Below are 20,030 nucleotides of genomic sequence, written 5' to 3'. Positions count from 1 at the left end.
ATTGAGTTAAACTTAAAAAGTATTTTACATTTTATTTTGAGAAAAAAAATAACTTTCCTGGCATAAAATGGCACGAATTGGACTGTTCTTATATTTCACAAATGTGATGGGAAAAAGTCCCGAAAGCAGTTACAATATTTCTTTTGTTCTATTTCCTTGCTGCTCTTAGATAAATGAAGACTTCAAAAAGATTTTTCACATAAAAACTGTCATAAAATTCCCAGTGTCATATTCTGAATGTTAATTTGACTGTTTTGTGTTATAATTTTTCGAGTTCTAAATTTTAGTTAGAATATATATAAACTTTTTTTTAACTTTTAAGGAATCACTTTAAAAATTTGGTTATTAAAATTTGAATATATTTCATAAGTATATGTTTATATGTAACTGGTCCCATTTCTGAGGGTTTAAGAAACTTAAGCATTATTTGTAAATTAATTATACCTCTGTTAAACATTATCAGTCCATTAAAAAGTATTGATTTTTTCCCCTTATCTAGGTCATTTTAAGTATTAATAACGTGCATCAATCTGCTTAATACTCTTCAGAAAAAAGTCACTATTATTAGTAATCAGATTATGTCATAGAAATATAGTCCCATTTATATCCATCTTTTTAGTATTTTGAGAGTAGGTGTCGTATTTTCTAAACAAGACTATTGTCCCCTCACACTTTTTCCAAAAGAGGAAAGATACAGCTGATAAAAATTTGTGGTTGGGCATTGGGACTTGATGTTCTGTTGTATACTGTTCATACAGGTTTTGTTCTCCCTAGCTCATGATTTAGTTCTAATTTGTTTACATATTTTTGCTCAATAATAAGATGTCGGATTGGCTTTATATTCTGTGGCCCTAATTCTGTAGTCTTATCTTTGCTTCTCTGTTAATCCCCTCCTTCTCTTCTTATCTAATAAATCCAAGCCTTCTCAGTAGGCTCAACCTAAATCTTACCTTTTCTGTGAAGCCTTAATTTCATCTGAGCTCTTGATCATTTCTTCCTTTTCTGTGCTTCTGTAGGGCTTTTAATGACAGTTTGTACTATTTTTCTTTGATTTAAAATAATTATACTAGCTACCATTTGTGCTTCTACGGTATGCTGTGCCATTATTGTTAATCTTAAAAATAGCTGGTAAGGTAAGTATTGACCTACTTCCATGAGGAAAGTGAACAGTTATGCTGTACTGGAAGTTTAGTCACGTCTTTTCTCTTTGGCTCCTATCACGCATATTGGGAACCTTAAACATACTAGATTCTTAATAAATATGGGGTGATTAGATGACTGATATTTTGGTTCCCTCTTCCTTTTAAAGATGGTTTTTGGAAAGGGTGAGAAAAGCTGAGTCTATTAGGATTTGTGAATTTTTCGTTCTTTGAGTTGCATGGCATGTCAAGCACCATCATGGGTTTTTCTTCTAAACTTCCACGTGTTCAAGAATAGAACGTGTTCCAAAACAATTGACGTGTGGTTCCCTGCATTGCTTAAAAATCTATGACTGCATGAGGCAGGGAAGATGTTTGAAAGTAACCTGTGAGAATATAGAGTATGCTGCTGTAGGATCTTGTTATTTAAATCATTAAGTGAATATATTTATATATTTAAAAAACTGGATGTAGAATGGAGATAAATCTCATGAGATATTTTTGAGTTTTGAATCTTTTATTGTATTTGAACACTTTGTACATTGGCTATTTGTTATTTTGACATAAAAATCATTAATTGCTAGTGAGAGTTGAGACATTTTGGGCAGATTTTCTTTTTAAAAAAAAATTAATTATTTAATTAATTTGGTTGCGTCAAGTCTTAGTTGCGGCACACGGGATCTTTGTTGCGCATGCGGGATCTTTCATTGCAGCGCATGGACTCTTCGTTGCAGCATGCAGGCTTAGTTGCCCTCCGGCATGTGGAATCTGAGATCCCTGACCAGGGATCAAACCCATGTCCCTTGCATTGAAAGGCAGATTCTTAACCACTGGACCACCAGGGAAGTCCCTGGACACATTTTCTTAAGTATATTTTTAAAACTTTTTTATTTATTCCTATGGTGCCAATTTTTTACTAGAAAACTGTGCCCCATTTTAGTGCTTTACTTTTGTAGCTTCCTAACCCATGTTATTTTTATGTCTTTGCAAAAACCAAGTAATTGACAAATTTATTACAATATCCATACTTCAAAACTTAATATTGTTTAACACATTATCAATAAAAGCATTTTAACCATTTTCTCCACATTATTTGATAAATGTAATTGGTTTTGTCTTTTTAATTTTTATAAATACATAATGTATTAATTATTCTTTGTTCATTGAGCTTTGGAATTAAATCCTGATAAAGATTTTACTTTTTAAATTTTGAGGTTATGTGTGTGTGTCTTGTCGGGAAAAGAATGGCTTTAAAAACATCAAAGTGAAGACTTACACATAGAAACTTAACACTAGCATATATGAAATATAAATAGAATTATGTACTAATAGCATTTTAATGTAAGCTTTCAGACTGTAATTTATTTATTTTTTTGGCATGGCTAAAAAGAAATTTATTCAGGTAAATTTATATATACATTTATAGTAACAGCTGTCAGCGTACGGATTGGTTTTATTGTTTAAACATTTCTACCATGTCAAATTTCACTGATGGTTGTAGTAAATAGCAATTTTTTATTAAAATTTAATAAAGACCTATGTATTTCTAGAGGGTCTCACGACCTGGAACTATGTATTCATATGAATTATATTAAACAATTTTTTAATTTTAAAAACACTATTTTACAATTATAATACTATATCAAACTTCAATAAGAACTTTTGCAGCATCAATTAAGTAACAGGAGCTAAACTAAAAAGAGGAATCAAAATGACTTTAGGGAAGAAAGCACAGGCAGATGTTCTGCTGTGGTTGAGGGTGTCCAGGGCCTGGATGCTGTGAAGTTGAGCCAAACCTGCAGGTGGCCCTGGGTCCCAGAGTGCTCTCAGCATGACCCTTCTCTCTCCCGGGGGAGCTGGGGACCCAGGGGAGCCCCTGGTCCTTCTGGGCCCAGACTGTAATATTTTTAAAGGAGCCACTTCACTGTAACAGAGCAGTTGTCTTTTTATCCCCCTTATTATATTGAGATTTTGCCCAGTATTGTCTTTTTACTTAAATTTACACACCTTTGTCAAAGCTATCATAATACCTTGTTTTACATTTCATTTTTGGCACTTATCATCATTGTAATTAAATTATAATTTGTATGAACATTTTTAAAAGGATCTGTTCTGTTTCCGTTGTTAGAAACTGTAAGGCTCTATGTGAGGAGGGAATCTTGGTTCCTTGTGTTACTGGGCTAAGCACAGTGCCTTGCCCACCACACATGTTCAGTAAATTCTTTGTGGCAGCAGCCAGTGTTCTTTTTTTTTTAGTCTTCTTTAATTAATGAAAAAAGCTTTGATTCTATAAAACTTTTAGTCTTTTTAGAGACTCTGGAAAGAAACATATTAACCAAAAAGCAGAGCTGACTTCAGTTTTACTTGTCTTGAAAATAACTGGCTATTTCAATGATTGTAAGATCAATGAAAGTGAAGAATTTATTAGGAGTTGAAATTAAGGTTTAGCTGTATTTTCAAAGGATATCATCCTTCAATACTTTTGTTTTGCATTTTTGTTACTGTGATTTAAGATGGTTGTAATTATTCTTGATTGATGATACCTGTCAAAAACAAGCCTAACCAACTATTTCTGCTGGATTCTGAGTGCTGAGAAACAAAAACTGAGAAGTTTGTGAACTGTTGCAAGTTGTCTGTAAAATGAGATAATAAAATCTACTTCACAAGGTAATTTAGGCTTTAATGAAATACCCAAATGTGAGTGTTTAGTAGTGTCCCTTGCACACTGTAGGTGTGCTATAAATGTTAATTATCTTGTAGGTGTAAGAAAACTGCCCTTGGCGGCTTCCCTGGTGGCGCAGTGGTTGAGAATCTGCCTGCTAATGCAGGGGACACGGGTTTGAGCCCTGGTCTGGGAAGATCCCACATGCCGCGGAGCAGCTGGGCCCGTGAGCCACAGCTACTGAGCTTGCGCGTCTGGAGCTTGTGCTCCACAACAAGAGAGACCGCGACAGTGAGAGGCCCGCGCACCGCAATGAAGAGTGGCCCCCGCTCTCCGCAACTAGAGAAAGCCCTCGCACAGAAACGAAGACCCAACACAGCCAAAAATAAAATAAATAAATAAATAAAATAAATTTAAAAAAAAAAAAAAGAAAGAAAACTGCCCTTCACAAAAGCAGCTGAAAATTTAAAGATGAATTTCTTTCCCATTGCAAACTAGTATCAAAATGCAAATTTGGTATATTACTTTAAAAAAGACATGTTAAATGGCACTTGGTGATGGTAGAGCTTATTTAACCTTGCTTTGAATCTCTGAATGGGTATATTATAGAAAAACTTGTGATATCCCTTTTTGGAGGGAAGAATTACCTAAAAACAAGAAAAATGTGAAAGAAAAATAAGCAGACCTACTATGATTCTTTAACCTTGAAGTTGTAAACTGGTGGCCTCTCAGCTGGATTTGGCCTGCGGGCATGTTATATTTGGCTTACGCTGTATTTTTTTAATTAGTTACAAACAATTAAAAGTTGGGAGATTTCCCAAAAAGAAAATCCAGCTCTCTGGCTTATTTTGAAAAACTGGAATATGGCAGCATAGGACCTACGTTCCCCAGTTGCAACAATCAGTGGAGCTAAGTAGAGGATGCTCTAATCTGGCACTCTGTGTTGTCTCCCCAATCCTAAAGTGACAGTGCTTTTTTGACTCTATCAAAAAAGGGAAACCTAAAATAGAGCCGTTTGTATTTTAAGAAAAATAGGAAAGCTTCTAATTCTTTGTGAAAATAAAGAACATTTTTACATATATCTGTCAAAGGTCACAGTTTAGGACTTAAGAAAAAATCATAGTAGGAACTGTGATTAATATGATGTGTGGAAAATATGAGTAATGAAAAACTTTTACTAGAACACGAACTCAAACATCAACAGGGATTTTTTTTAAAATGAGAATAAAAATTAGTGAAGCTGCTATGAAGGAAAAAACTCATTAAGAGAAATTTCCTGGGCATAAAATCTCTTATGTATGTTGAGTTACTTAGAGTGTTTAGAGAGCAAAGAAATTAGTATGTTTTAGCACCAATAATTTGGAGACATGAGTTTATATGGAAATATTGCTTAAGTGTTAAAAATATGACCAAGAGGGACTTCCCTGGTGGTCCAGTGGTAAAGAATCTGACTTACAATGCAGGGGACTCAGGTTCGATCCCTGGTCAGGGAACTAAGGTCCCACATGCTGCAGGGCAACTAAGCCAGCACGCCACAACTGCTGATCTCGCATGCCTCAACTAGAGAGCCTGCGTGCTGCAAACGGCAGAGCCCACGTGCCCTGGAGCCTGTGTGCCACAACTAGAGAGAGAAAAACCAGCATGCCACAACTGGAGAGAAGCCTGCATGCCACAATGAAAGATCCTGCACACCTCAACAAAGATCCCGCGTGCTGTAACTAAGACCCAACATAGTCTTAGTAAATAAAAATAAAATAAATAGTAAATAAATCTTTTCCAAAAAAAACTTAAAAAAATATGACCACAAAATTTACAGGGCAGCTTTTACAAAAATGCTAAATTATTTCTGTTGAGGTTGATGTAAGCACAGAGATAACTATCACCTCGTTAGCTCTATTTGGTTTTGATATCAGTGAGAATTTTGACTATTTCTCCTCTCTTTTCTCTAGTCTTTGCCTCTTCATTGGTTTATTTCCATCAGCAAATAAACTCTAGTATAGACTTAGTAAGAAAACAGTCATCTTCCAGCCTCTTGCTTAGTAGCCACATGCATCGGGGAGTTGTTTACTTGCAGTACCTTCTCTCCCTCACCTTCCCTTGACTATTTAACCTGCTCCTATCATCGATCTACCTGTTTGCCGTGAGTAATGTCTCAAAAACCATTCTTGTCCGTGTCATTGATGGCTTCCATATGCCAGATTTTCTGTCCTCATTGTCAGCTGCTCAGTGGTATTTGACACAACTGACTCCTCTGTATGGAACTCTTATCTGCTGTAATAATCTATTGCCTTCCAGGTCTTTCAGTGAAGTCCAAATGGTGGCTGAGGAACATGCTAAGTCAGGGCTGAGGAACGGACTCTTGCTGGTTTAAGCCTTTACACCTAAGCCCTTAAATCCTGTGTAAATTCTGTATCATAACTCAGGTTTTATACCTTTTATCCTGCACTTTAGGCTAATTTATGAAAGGACAAGAAAGAGGATTTCAAAAGTAAAAATAATCATGTTAAAGAATCTGAACTCCATTATGAATACTTCTTGCCTCTGTATTGCAAGTGCAAATGTTTGAATGACTGTGATGTAAAGGGAAGGGAGAAGAATCTAGGAATTTGACATGAAATATCACATTTAAATAAGCATTTTTTCCCCTGCAGAACAAACATTTGCTTGTAACATAAGTTGAGATGCAAGTAGCACTCAGATCCAGTGGGTCTGAAGCTGAAAAAAAAGTCCTTGTAGGTACTTACTATTTCTTCAGCTAGAATATTAACTTCAGTCAATTTAAAAAACTTATAACATTTTAATAACTTGGTGTCAAATTATAGGAAGTTACCCAAATTTTAGTCTTTTTTTTCATTCCAACTAAAGATAACAAACACAGAAGTGTGAAAAAATAGGAGTTAAGTACTTTTTGTTACTCAAATAACTCTTAAGCATTACAGGAAAAGCCAATTGTCAAATCAAAGTAGAAAATTGTTCCCTTTAAAATGAAATCAGGTGGGTAGAATAACATACTCTGATGTTACTGCCCTAGCCACAACTCTAAAAGCATAATAATAAGTGTAATAATGTTATAGGTTTATTAAGATTGCTACATAAAACAAGAAAATATATTCAGTGTTGTCTTTAATAACAATTTACACCAGCCATTTTCTTTATGGTTTCTGCTTTTAATGTCAAATTTAGAAATTACTTCCCCATTGCAATAGTATTTTCAAGTTATTTTATAGTTTCACATTTTACATCTTAACCTTTTATTTATCTGGAATTAATTTTGTTGCATGAGGTAAGGATCCAATTCAGTTTTTCCTCAAATGGTCAGCACATTCAACACCCTTTATTTATTTGAGATGCTGCTTTTATTACATTCTTATATATATCTGGATCTACTTTTGGCCTCCTCTTACAATGTGTCTCTTGACAGTAGAACACATTGTTTATATTGACGTAGCTTCCAGTATATTTTAATACATGGTAAGGCAGATACTTCTTTGTTACTTTTCCAAAAGTTTAGGACACTCCAAAGTTTATTTTTCCAAATGTCTTTAGAGTCCTTTTTGTCTGATTCCATTCAAAACCCTGTTAACATTTGTTGATAGATTTGGATAGAACTGATGTCTTTACAGTATACAGTTTTCTAACTCATAAAGTGGTACGCCTTCTTTTATTAGGCTTCTTTGACTTTCAGTAAAATTTTTAGTGTATTTTTAGGTGCTGTTGTGAGTGAGATTATTTTTTCATTATATTTTGTAAACTTTTGATAATATATGAAAAACTTGTATATTTAATAAATTTCACATGTGTATATTTAATAAATTTCACATGTTTAACTCTTCTTTTAGTTTTAATAATTTTTTAGTTGATTCTAATGGGAGATTTTTTTTTAAAATATGTCTTTAAATAATGATAACTGTTAAATCAGTTTTAGTATACTTATTCTCATATGAGATTTAGTTTACATGAAAAGCACTTATATCAATAGGATAGTTCATTGAGTTTGGTTAGTTCTTTATATCCCATGATTTTCTTTACAGTGCAAGATTGGTGTTTGATGATTTCTTCAATCTTTATTTGGTGAATAGTAGTGAGTAATTAAAATATCTGTGCTTTTTAAACATCTTTATTTGGTGAAAGTATATCTCAGATGTCTGTAAAAATTATTTAATATATTTTAGCATAATGTCCTGTAGGTGTGTTTTGTTTGTTTGACTATTTTAATTCTTTTGTTTGTTTCTGCTTAGGATAGCAGAAAATTATTTTCTCCCAGCTCTGGAGGCTAAACATCCAAAATCAGGTTGTTGCCTGAGCCATGCTCCCTCTGAGGGTGCTAGGGAAGGATCTGTTCCAGGCCTCTTTCCTAACTTCTCATAGCCGCAAGCATTCATTGGGCTGTAAATGGCCATCTTCTCCCTGTCTCTCTTCACATGTCTTTATACAAATTTCCCCCTTTTATAAGGACACCAGCCATATTGGATTAGGGCCCACTCTAATGATCTCATTTTAATATGATGACCTCTGTAAAGACAATATCTTCAAATCAAGGTCACATTCTGAGGTACTGGAGGTTAGGACTACAACATATGAACTTAATTCATTTATGTTTTTATTTTTACTTTTTATTTTGAAATTGCTTCATACTTAGAAAAGATGCAAGAATAGCATAGTATCCATTCATCTGTCGATGGACATTTAGGTTGCTTTCATGTCCTGGCTATATAGAATCTAAAAAAAAAAAAATGATACTGATGAACCTAGTGGCAGGGCAGGAATAAAGACATAGACATAGAGAATGGACTTGAGGACACGGGGTGGAGGGCGAAACTGGGGCGAAGTGAGAGTAGCATTGACATATATACACTACCAAATGTAAAATAGATAGCTAGTGGGAAGCAGCAGCATAGCACAGGGAGATCAGCTGGGTGCTTTGTGACCACCTAGAGGGGTAGGATAGGGAGGGTGGGAGGGAGACGCAAGAGGGAGGGGATATGGGGATATATGTATGCATATGACTGATTCACTTTGTTGTACAGCAGAAACTAACAACATCGTGAAGCAATTATACTCCAATAAAGATGTATTTAAAAAAATAAATAAAACCTTTAAAAAATAGCATAGTAAAACTCCCATATACTCTTTATCTGGGATTCATCAATTTTTAACATTTTTCCACATTTGCATTGTTCTCTGGGTCTCTACTTCTTTCCTTTACCTAATCTACACGTACACAATTTATTTTTGATGAACTCTTTGAGAGAATTAAGTTGTATGTATTTTACCCTTACTATTTCAGTTTCTATTTTCTAAAAACAAGGGTATTCTCATATGTACTCACACTTAGGTTATCAAATTCAGGAAATTTAACATTGATACAGTACTTTAACCTATTACACTTTTTTCTGTTATCTCAACTATCTCAAGTCTTTTTTAGACTCCGCCCCCCCCAGCAGAGGATTTAGTCTGGGATCACATACTGTTTTTAGTTGTCATGTCTCTTTAATCTGGAACAGTTCCTTAGCTGTCCTTTGTCTTTCATGACAGTAACATGTTTTAAGAATATAGGCCATGGGCTTCCCTGGTGGCGCAGTGATTGCGAATCCGCCTGTCAATGCAGGGGGCACGGGTTCGATCCCTGGTCTGGGAGGATCCCACATGCCACAGAGCAGCTAGGCCTGTGTGCCACAACTGCTGAGCCTGCGCTCTAGAGCCCGTGAATCACAGCTGTTGAGCCTGTATGCCACAACTTCTGAAGCCTGCACGCCTAGAGCCCATGCTCCACAACAAGAGAAGCCACCGCAATGAGAAGCCTGCACACTGCAGTGAAGAGTAGCCCCTGCTCGCTGCAACTAGAGAAAGCCCGCGCGCAGCAACGAAGACCCAACACAGCCAAAAATGAATAAATAAAATAAATAAATTTAAAATAAATAAATAAAATAGTGCTAGAAATTAAAAAAAAAAAGAATATAGGCCAGTTATTTTATACAGTATTTCTCAATTTGGAGTTATCTGACATTTTCTCATTGTTAGATTTAGGTGATGCATCTCTGGCCAGAATTCTACATAAATGATGATGTGTCCTTTCTCAGGCTATCACATTCAGAAGCATGATATGTCTGACCTTACTTGTCATTAGTAATGTTGGTTTGATCACCTGGCTAGGGTGTTGTCCAGTTTCTTCATTGTATAGTCACTGTTTCCCCCTTTACAACTAATAAACTGTGGGGAGATACTTGAATACTTGAATATCTTACTGTCTTACGTCTTTATTTATTCTCTTTATCTATCTAGCTATCATCAGTATGGACTGATGGACTTCTGCTTTATCCAGTGGGTTATAATCCATTACAATCCTTATTTTTTGTTGTTGTTACTTGTATTTAATTTTTAAAAAATTTTTACATAATTTTAAAAGGTTACTTTTCCATTTACAGTTATAACAAAATACTGACTATATTTCCTGTGTTGTACAATACATCCTTGAGTTTATCTTACACCCAGTAGTTTGTACCTCCCACTCTCCCAATCCTATATTGCCTCCCCTCCGCCCACTGGTAACCACTGGTTTGCTCTCTCTCTGTGAGTCTGCTGCTTTTTTGTCATATTCACTAGTTTGTTGTACTTTTTTTAGATTCCACAAAAAAGTGTTATCATACAGTATTTGTCCTTCTCTGTCTGACTTATTTCACTTAGCATAATGCCCTCCAAGTCATACATGTTGCTGCACATGGCAAAATTTTGTTCTTTTTTATGGCTGAGTGGTATTCCATTGTGTGTGTGTGTGTGTGTGTGTGTGTGTGATATATATATATATATATATATATATATATATATATATATATACCACATCCTCTTTATCCATTCATTTACAACCTTTATGTTTTTTGATGTTCATATTGTCCCAGGTTCTGACAGTGGGAGTCCCTTCATCCTGGCCCTGGTGTCCTTTGGGTGTGACCCTATCATTTTCTGACACAGTGATGTTCCAGGCTCATGTTGGACCTTTTGTGCCCCATCTATGGGGCAGAATCAGTCATGTCTCTAAGGAGGCCAGGTTTCTCTTAGTGGAGAAACAATATATAGAAGCCAAGATCTGGACATTAGGTATTCTCATTAGTACTGGTGTCATTGCTTCCAGTCCCTTCCAGTGAACATAGTTAGGGACTATATTTTTTATTATATTATTTTTTAAAAAATAATTTTAGTTTATACTAACACCATCAATTCTCATCCAACCCTACAGGATTTTTTTTTTTTTTTTGCTTTTCTCCATTCCATGTTCTAATTTATTAAGTTTTAAAAATTGAAGTATAGTATGTATATATATGTAAACATATATATAAAGTGAAGTGTGCAGATCTTATGTATACAGTTCAATCAGTTTTGGAAAATGCATACACCTTTGTAATCCATACCCCTATCAAGATACTGATTATAATTTTTTAAAACTGTTTCTCATTGTGGATAATATTGATTTGTTTACTTTTAGATACTTGATCCTTGAATGTGCCCATTCACAAATTCATTTGCACTTCAGTTGAACAGCCATAAGCCAAAGTAAGTTTACTGGTATTTCACCAATGAAACAGACAAACAAAAAAAGGGTCTTCTATATTCTGTGGGTTAATGCAGATATAATTATTTCTCACTAGTCATTTGCATTTTATTTTGTTAGAATTGGGCTGAAAAAATGTTGATGTTTCTTCAAGGATTGTATCACTACGTTTTTCTAATTGCAAATTGTGATGGTAAAGAAAGCAAAGTGTGTATTTCCTTATGAGTGGGTGAAGTACCTTGTAGTTCCTGGAGTTTTGCCAGGTTTTTCTTGAACCCTTCTGTCAATTGGTGGCACTGTCCACAGAAATTTATAATTTGCAACAGCAGTCTTTTATTAACTAGTGGAATAGGAATGAACAGAATTGATGTTTTATTTTTTATTTATTTATTTTTGGCTGCATTGGGTCTTCTTTGCTGCACGCGGGCTTTCTCTAGTTGCAGTGAGCGGGGGCTACTCTTTGTTGCGGTGTGCAGACTCCTCATGTGGTGGCTTCTCTTGTTGTGGAGCATGGGCTCTAGGTGTGTGGGCTTCACTAGTTGTGGCTCGCGGGCTCTAGAACACAGGCTCAGTAGTTGTGGCGCACGGGCTTAGTTACTCCATGGCATGTGGGATCTTCCCAGACCAGAGCTCAAACCCATGTCCCCTGCAGTGGCAGGCGGATTTTAACCACTGTGTCACCAGGGAAGTCCCGATGAGTTTTATTTTAAAAGGATATTTCTAGAGTGGAGAATTCGTTCGGTTCTTTGAGTTAATTTTACAGTTGACTCTGTAAAGCCAGATCAGTAAGATTTTGCAGGACTGGAGAAGTTACCAAAAAGATAAAAAGAGAATTGGCAAAAAATTAGTAATTATGGTAGAAAGAACAGTAGTTAATAAAAAGCCAGGTTTTGCTAGTACTTACAATTGTATTAATAACAGTATAAACCTGACAAGTTTTATATATATATATGTGAGAAATATTTGGTTGTTAGTACTAGCAAACTCGTCCAATTCTTTCTGAAGTTGAGGTATACATTCTGGAATGTATTACATCAACCCTAAAACATATATCTGTGTAATTCCTAGGCACTGATGTACTGTTATTCTGTGTACCATTAAGAAAGAAAATAAATGATACCTATTAAACAATGATGTGATATTAATCTTAAGACGTACCTTGATTTTACAGTTGTTAAAATGTGAAAAGAGCCATTAAGAAAGAAAAATGATGCCTATTAAACAGTGATATTATATCAATTTTAAGACACCTTCTGATTTCACAGTTGTTAAAATGTTTAAAATGTGTTGATGAATTATATTAATCAATGAATAACAGTCCATTGTCTGGATATACCACAGCTTATTTATGCATTTACCTACTGAAGGACATCTTGATTGCTTGCAAGTTTTGACAATTACGAATAAAGTTCCTTTAAACATCTTTGTGCAGGTTTTTGTGTGGACACAAGTTTTCAACTCATTTGGGATACCAAGTAGCAGGATTTCTGGATTGTATGCTAATAGTATGTTTAGTTTTTGTAAGAAACTGCCAAATTCTTCCAGTGTGGCTATGCCATTTTGCATTCCCACCAGCAATGAATGAGGGTCCCTTTGCTCTGTATCCTTATCAGCATTTTATGATGTCAGTGCTTTAGATTTTGACCATTTTAATAAATGTGTGGTAACATTTACCTGATTGTTGTTTTAATTTATAATTCCTTAGTGACATATGATGTTGGCTGGGATTGTATTGACTTAATAGATAATAGGAAAGAACTGGTATCTTGACAGTATTGAGTCCTCCTATTCATTAACATGGATTGTCTTTCGATTTATTTAGTTCTTCAACTTTTTTCATTAATTTTGTAGTTTTCCTCATATAGATCTTATACGTATTTTATTAGATTTATACCTAAGTATTTCATTTTGGGAGTGCTGATGTAAATGATTTTTTTTTTGATGTAAATGATTTTAATTTCAAATTCCACAAGTGTATTACTGGCATATAGGAGAGCAGTTGACTTTTGTATATTAACCTTGTGTCTTGCAACTTTGCTGTAATTGATTATTAATTCTAGTTTTTTTGTCGTTGATTCATGTAGATTTTCTATATAGATGATCACATCATCTGTGAACAAAGACAGTTCTTTCTTTCTAATCTTTATACCATTTATTTCTTTTTCTTGTCTTATTCCATTAGCTTGGATTACCAGTGTGATTTGAAAAGGAGTGGTAAGAAGGGATATGTTGCCTTGTTCCTGATCTTAGTGGGAAAGCTTTGAGTGTCTCACTATTAAATGTGATGTTAGCTGTAGGTTTTTGGTAGATGTTCTTCTTCAAATTGAGGAAGTTCCCCTCTATCCCTAGTTTGCTGAGATTTTTCTTTTAATCGTGAATGAGTGTAAAATAGTCTCAAATGCTTTTTCTGCATCTAATGATAGCATCATGTGGTTTTTCTTCTTTAGTCTTCTGATGTGATGGATTGAATTAGTTGATTTCTTGAATGTTGAACCAGCCTTGCATACCTGGATTAAATGCCAGTTGGTCATGGTATAAATTCTTTTTATACATTGTTGGATTTGATGTGCTAATATTCTTTTTTTTTTTTTTTTTTTGGCTACACTGCACAGCTTGCAGGATCTTAGTTCCCCGACCAGGGATTGAACCTGTGACCCAGCAGTGAGAGCACTGAGTCCTAACCACTGGACCACCAGGGAATTCCCAATGTGCTAATATTCTGTTCAGGATTTTTGTATATATGTTTATGAGAGATTAGTCTCTAGTTTTCTTGTAATGTCTTTATCGGGTTTTGGTATTAGGGTAATGCTGGCCTCATAGAATGAGTTAGGAAGTATTCCCTTTGTTTCTATCTTCTGAAAAAGATTATAGAGAATTGTTATAATATCTTTTTAAGTGTTTGCCAGAATTCACTAGAGAACCCATCTGGGCCTGGTGCTTTCTGGTTTGGAAGATTATTAATTATGATTCAGTTTCTCTAAAAATGTAGACCTATTTAGATAGTCTGTTTATTCATGTGTGAGTTTTGGCAAATTGTGTCTTTCAAGGAATAGGGCCATTTCATCTAAGTTATCTAATTTGTTGGCATAGAGCTCGTGGTATTCTTTCATTAACCTTTTAATGACCATGGGATCTGTAGTGGTGTCTCCTCTTTCATTTCTGATATTAGTAATTTGTGTCATTTTTCTTTTTATCAATTTTATTCATATTTTCAAAGAATCTTTTCAAAGAACCTTTGGTTTCCTTGATTTTTCTCTGTTGATTTCCTGTTTTCAGTTTTATTATTTTCTGCTCTGATTTTTATTACTTCTTTTCATCTGCTTACCTTGGATTTAATTTGCCCTTCTTTTCCTAGTTTCTTTAGATGGCACCTTACGTTATTGATTTGAGATCTCTCTTCTTTTCTAATACATGCATTCAATGCTGTAAATTTTCCTCTAAGCACTGCTTTCACTGCATCCCATCGAATTTGAAAATTTATACTTTCATTTTCATTTAGCTCAGATTATTCTTAAATGTCTCTTGAAAATTTTTCTTTGGCCCATTTCCTTTAGAAGTGCATTGTTTAATCTCTAAATATTTTGAGATTTTTCAACTATCTTTCTACTTTTGATTCTAGTTTAATTCCGTGATGGTCTGAGAGGAGATATTGTATGATTTCTATTGTTTTAAATTTGTTAAGGTATATTTTATATACCACCATAAGGTATATTTTATAAACCACCATAATGTGGTCTGTCTTGGTGAATAGTCAGTGTAAGAGTACAGAATTCTAGGTTTGTTTGTTTTTTTTCTTGGCACTTTAAATATTTCATTGCACTCTCTTCTTGCTTGCATGGTTTCTGAAGAGAAGTCAGATGTAATTCTTATCTTTGCCCCTCTATAGGTAAGGTGTTTTTTCCCTCTATTTTCTTTCAAGATTTTTTCTTAATCTTTTACTTTCTGTAGTTTGAAAATGATCTATATAGGTGTAGTTTTTTGGTCATTTATCCTGCTTGGTGTTCTCTGAACTTCCTGGATCTGTGGTTTGGTATCTAACATTAATTTGGAGAAATTTTCAGTCAGTGTTTCAAGTATGTTTCCTGTTCCTTTCTCTTTTTCTTTTTCTTCTCTTTTTTGTATTCTCCTTCTTGTTATGCATATGTTACATCTTTTCTAGTTGTTCCACAGTTCTTTGATATTCTGTTCTTTTTTGGTGTTTTTTTTGGTTTGCTTTTCAATTTTGGAGATTTTCCCTGACATATCCTCAAGCTCAGAAGTTCTTTCCTCAGCCGTGTGTAGCCTACTAAGAAGTTCATCAAAGGCACTTTGAAAACAGGTTTAAAAATCTTTATAAGAAACAGTTATACCCTGGGACCTAGGGTTTATATCATCTTCTAACACTTGTCCTCACAGCCAAGTGCCTGCCCGTGGTAATGACTTCTTAGTGCTCTTCCACATTCATTTCTCCTTTCATTCCAGGCATATGGGAACATTTAATTCCTTTGTTTCCTTAAAGTTAGGTGGTATCATGTGATTGATTCTGGCCAGTGAACTTTGAGGGGAGGTGTGTGTTATTTCTGTGTTGACATAGTGAAAAGTCCATGAAGAGTTGCTGGTCTTTTTCTTTATCTGGAAGTACCTAGCCATATGTTTCATTTGATACAAGAACAAGATTGTCAGCCTGGGTCCTTGGATGACTGTGAAACAGATCCTGCTTGTTATGTTGGACATTTTACATGAGACAGAAGTAGACTTTTGTTGTGTTGAGCCACTGAAATTTTGGAGTTATTCAGTGGCTACTGAGCACTTAACATGTGGCTAGCCCTAACTGAGATGTGCTTTAATTGTAATGTACATACCAGGTTTGGAAGTTTAACTATGAAAAAAGAAAAGAAAATATCTTACTAATAATTTTTATATTTATTATATTGAAATAACATTTTGGATCCATTGGGTGAAACAAATCTATTAATTTCAGCTTTTTTTCTAGTTTTTTTTCATGGGGGCACTAGAAGATTTTAAATTAACACATGTAGTAGCATTTGCAGTATTATATTTATCTTGGACAGTGCTGAACCCAACCTGGACAAATTCAGTAGTCCTGGCAGAAGTTGGATGTTTGAGTGTTTAGAGAAACTAAACCAGTGAGACCCTAGATTTGAGAGAATACAGAATAGGAAAACACTGTAAATGAGGATTAAGCAAAAGTCTACTTACTAGATCAGAAGATGTGCCCTTACTTTTTGTCCCATGTTACTTTTCCCACTTGTTTGCAGAGCAGTGGCAGTCAGAAGTGTATACTCCATCTAGGAGACTGGAGGACTCTTCTAAGAAACTGACTCCAGGGAAGAGAGCAGCAGAGCCTGACATTCGAGGGTCTCCATATCTGCACAGGCAGGTGATTGCCCAGTTACCATACAGTGAAGCCCACTAGTTTACAAGCACTCCTATACCCACAGCGTTGTCCAGTCAGAGTTCCTGTGCTTCACTGTTACATGAACAGTACCCAAGGATCACCAGGTATTTGCTGGAAATTTCTAATAGGAAAGCAGCTCCTTAAGGGAAAGAGAATAATAATAGTAGCAGTGAGTTGTTTGCATATTAAGATAATGCAGATAATGATAATACAAATAAAAGGAAAAGATTAGCACATACTCTTTGTGATGAGGCTCATCTCTAATATTCCCCTACCCCACATTCCCCCAATATATTTTAAGAAGTGTGCTGAAGCATGAATAGTTCTTTGGTTAGTAATTTAAAGGAGCAGGTGAGAAGATTTTCTTATTACTTTCAGCTAGCTCAGTTTTCCTTTATTTTAAAATTTACAAGTTGATGGAAGGAAAAGTGTGCCTATAGTGAGAGAAGTAGTACAAGCAAAATGGTACAGTGTTCGAAATTCTTCTTAAAATAAGTGTTATTATGGAAAAGTATAGATAAATGTAGAAGTTATTTTTTTTTCCTCTGTTAAGCAGTGGTTTATATATGCTGGAATCATACCTGAGTGCAAGAGCATGTTCTTGTGATCTAACGTATCTGAATTTGAATCCTGTCTCTGCCACCTACTAGATGTGGCTGCAAAGAGAAATTACTTAACCTCATAAGACACAGACAGTAAAACAGAATGTAATTTCCATGAAGGCAGGGCTTTTTTCGTTCTTTTTGTTCATTGCTATATCCCTAGACTAGAATTGTTCATGGGATACATAGTTAGCACTCATTAAATATTCATTGTATGAAAAGAGTCCCTACCTCATAGATTTTCTTTTATTCCGTCCTCGCATAAAATGAAGAGCTTGATTGCTACTTATTTTTTTTAAGCTGCTTCAGAAAGGTCTGTGTATGTGTACAATTTACCTGTCTTGGGAAAACTTTTCAGCTATACCAAGTTTCAGATCTTTGCAACTTGATTTTTCCTAGGAAACTACCTTCTTATTGTCAAATTAGAAATTTATGCTTGAACTCTGGTGCTTCCTTTGACAATGCATGTCGTCTCCTAAAAGTGATGGCACTTTATAACATCAGCTTCATAGATTATTATAGTGGTTGTTATCCTAGAGATTAATAATAGGGTATTGTCTCTAGGTATACCACAGATTCTCCTGGTTTTGAATGGTGCAGTTTAACGTGCATGCTAACTGTGAAAAAGAAATGATTTTCCTACCTTCCTTCAGTACTTTCTTTTATGGCCATGTGATAATTAGGTAGATAGTTTCTGCTAGTTCTGGCAAATTCGTAAATCCAATTGCTTTCCAACTTTTTTTCCCACTACTCCATACATCTCTCTCTGTGCCTAATCCCCACCCTTTCAGTTATTGAAGATGACTTCATTCTCTTTCTTAGAGAAGTTTGAAGGTACCAAATATAAGTTCTGTAAATTTCTTCTCCTCATCTCAAAGATCTCTTTTTATGTGTCTTTCTCTTCTCTCTCTCCTGTCTCACAAGATGTTTCCCCTTTTCTAAGGCTAAATCCTTGTCTTCATTGAGACCTCCCGCTCCTTGTCTGTTTTGACATCCATCCTTGACAGCCTATTTCCAGTTAGATTACTACCCTGATCATATTTCCTTGAAATTGAAAATAAACCAGCAAAACCTCCCTTTGACACTGTTATTACCTTGAGGCTATATACCATTCTTCTTCTCATCTTTGAACTTCTCAAAATGGTGGTCTATACCTGAATAGCTCCTGTCACTTTTTAAACATACTTCTTCCTTGCCATTGCCATTTTGCCTCTACCACTTCCCTTGAATTCGTCAGCAACCCATTTAGCAAATTTAACAGCTTCTTCCATGTTTTTTAATTACTTGTGCTTTCTGCAGTATTTGAAATTGTCATTATCTTTTTACTTTTTTTTTTAAGAACCTCACTTTAAAAAATTTACCTTGTTAAAAAAAAAATTTACCTTGCAATACAAAATGTGGAAAATACAGAAAAATATAAGAAAGGTGATAATCCACTGTAATGTCACCTCTCAGAGATACCCACTGTTAAATTTGGGGCCGTATCTGTTTCATCTTTTTTTTTTTAATGCGTTAAACAAAAGAAGGATCATACTATGCCTATGCCTGTTGTTTTGATATCTGCTTTTTTTCTGTTTTAGTATATTGTGAGTATATTTCCAAGTCCTTATTCTTCTGTAGTACAATATAGTAGCCACACAAATTGGCAGTGTTGAAACTGCCCAGGTAGAAATCCTGGCTCCAAATACTCACTAGCTGTGTGACTTTGAGCAAGTTGCTACTCTGGATTTTAGTTTCCTCACCTGGAAAATGAAGATGGCATTCTTGTCTAATTCTTATCTAATTCCTAGGGTTGCTGTAAGTAATAAATGAGATAGTACATAAAAAATAATTCTTGGCACTTAATAAATGTTAACTATCATGATAATAGTATGTGAATTTACTATAGTTTATTTAGATTATTTCTGTTTTATTTCTTTTGCTATCATTAAGAGTGTTGTAGGACCATTCATACAGCTAAATGAATGTCATGATTTTTTTGGTAGATTTTTATTAGTGAAATATAAAAATCTCTGTTAACTATAATTGCTGGGCTAGTGGGTACATGATGCATGTTGCTAAACTGCCCTCTATAGAGGATATCCTCATTTATACTCGAGGGTGGTGTAAGAGATCATTAGCTTCATTGCATTTTTCAAAAACTTCATGTTATTGCCTACATTTTGTACTGCACCCCTTGCTAAAAGTGAGTATCTATGTGATGAATGTGTTGTTTTCCCTCTCTTGTCAAAATGTTGGGCTTGTTTAGAAGGGGATCACTGTTATATCATGGTTACCCACAGGTATTTCATTCATTATTTAGGTCTAATTTAAATATAGGTATATATTTAGTTTTTCTCTTATTGATTATAAATCTTTTGGTTCTGAAAATAATTATTTTTCTATCCTAAATAAATTCAAACCTCTATCTCTTAATCTGTATCAGTTTGTGTGTGGATAAACCCTAATTACCATCTATCCTAATTTTACTAAGAATATTTTTTTAATAAATTTATTTATTTTATTTATTTATTGTTGGCTGCGTTGGTTCTTCATTGCTGTGTGCAGGCTTTCTCTAGTTGGCGGTGAGCAGGGGCTACCCTTCATTGCAGTGCACGTGCTTCTCATTATAGTCGCTTCTCTTGTTGCAGAGCACGGGCTCTAGGCACGTGGGCTTCAGTAGTTGTGGCACACGGGCTCAGTA

The 20,030-nt window shown here is 34.9% G+C and overlaps 1 protein-coding gene across 2 annotated transcripts in view; it reads left to right on the top strand.

Annotated features, from left to right (window-relative positions):
* Positions 1-20,030, top strand: part of BMPR1A (bone morphogenetic protein receptor type 1A) — a 141,445-nt gene that overhangs the window by 45,301 nt on the left and 76,114 nt on the right. Inside the window, exon 2 of one of the 2 annotated variants that reach the window (XM_057530901.1) lies at positions 11,282-11,349. The exons of the other annotated variant lie outside the window; for it this stretch is intronic. The gene's annotated coding sequence lies outside the window, so the exon portion shown is untranslated. The remainder of the gene's footprint in view (positions 1-11,281; positions 11,350-20,030) is intronic. 2 annotated transcript variants of the gene reach the window in all.

This window comes from Balaenoptera acutorostrata, chromosome 16 (genome assembly GCF_949987535.1).
Source record: "Balaenoptera acutorostrata chromosome 16, mBalAcu1.1, whole genome shotgun sequence".
Lineage (NCBI taxonomy): Eukaryota > Metazoa > Chordata > Mammalia > Artiodactyla > Balaenopteridae > Balaenoptera > Balaenoptera acutorostrata.
Note: the sequence above shows the minus strand (reverse complement) of the source record. Positions and strands in the feature narration are given on the sequence as shown.